Genomic DNA, 1,395 nt, shown 5'->3' with positions numbered 1-1,395 from the left:
TAGTCAAGTGTTTTCACTACTTATCTCTTAAGTCGAGTTTTTTTTTTTTGTTGTTGAATTTTTTTGTGAAATTTTTTAATTGTAAAGATAGATCAAATGTTACTTTTACCCGAAATAAGGATCCCTATTAAGGTAAATTTTTAATTCTTTGGGAATGCAAACGGAATTTTGAATAGTTTGCATTATTAAACTGAACATTCATCAGTACAAACTATTAAGATAACTATCAACCCTTGGTGCGCGCATCCTACCCTGATTTATACCGTCTGGATAGTTCGCTGATAAATTTTTGTTTTGGCAGCAAAGTTTTTTACGATTTTGCATTACCGGACGAACGTTTGACGGCTAATGACATTAAGGTTGGGAACGTAGTACAGACCGAACTTTTTTGTTTGTTTGTCATATTTTTTGGTATACAGCTTCGCATCACTTGAAAAGCCAGTTTTTGCTAAAAGTTAAATAAAAGGATTTTGTTTATGAAAATAGTAGGTTTTTTTGCTGAACAGTTTAAATTTAACAGGATTTGTTGAAAATAGTAAGCTTTGCGAATTTTGTAAATTTATCATTTTTTTTTGTACGGTCACAGTTACTTTCTTTCCTTTTTTATCTTGAGTTGGGCAACAAACGAGAATTTGTTGCGGTGCACCACGACTAAAGTTTAAACCGGCAACAAATTGTAAATTTTAAATCCGCAGAAAAGAGTCCTCCAGGGTTTTTTTCGAATTGTTCTGTCTGGTGTGTGAGGTAACCAAATGATACAAAAGATAACTTTCTAAAAACTTATTTTTGTCCAAATGAAAGAAAGAACAGACATTTCACGCCGGGTTCAACATACAGACGGTCGTAACGAAGTTCGAGGAAACTTTTGACGTTTGACGAGGAAGGGCCCCATTCGCATAGTGCAGCCCACAAGAGGTTGACTTCTTTTTTCACTAACGAGGAAAGGAGCAAGGGTCTTCCTTTGAATTTTAATTTTCTCTGGTTACCTCAGAAGACGCGTATTTCCAAATTACCCATGCAAATTTAATTTCATTGACGCCCATTATCTTGGTTCGTCTTTCCATCACTTCTCTTTGTAACAGCGCAACGGAGTCAACACCGAACGTTCACTTCTTCCTTCCCGGTCTAGGACACGCGAGGCGACAGAAGAATATAAAAAGGAGAAAGTACGGACAAATAACTTTTCCGGCTTTGTGGCGCAGTTTTTGTCTCCTAAACTTGTAAAATTGTAAAAGTAACGAATGTAGGTGTGCGGGAAAAGAAGGAGGAAATTAGAGAAAGTATTTTTTGAAAAATAAAATTATGTTAATATTTGCACAAAGTTTAATCAAAAAATTATTAAATGACCTTCATTTTTTTATGAGTAGAGAAAAGCCTGAGGTGAAGCTCGGTATC

Source organism: Notothenia coriiceps, unplaced genomic scaffold (assembly GCF_000735185.1).
Source record: "Notothenia coriiceps isolate Sejong01 unplaced genomic scaffold, NC01 NC01_scaffold00037246, whole genome shotgun sequence".
Lineage (NCBI taxonomy): Eukaryota > Metazoa > Chordata > Actinopteri > Perciformes > Nototheniidae > Notothenia > Notothenia coriiceps.
This window is presented reverse-complemented; position numbering follows the sequence as displayed.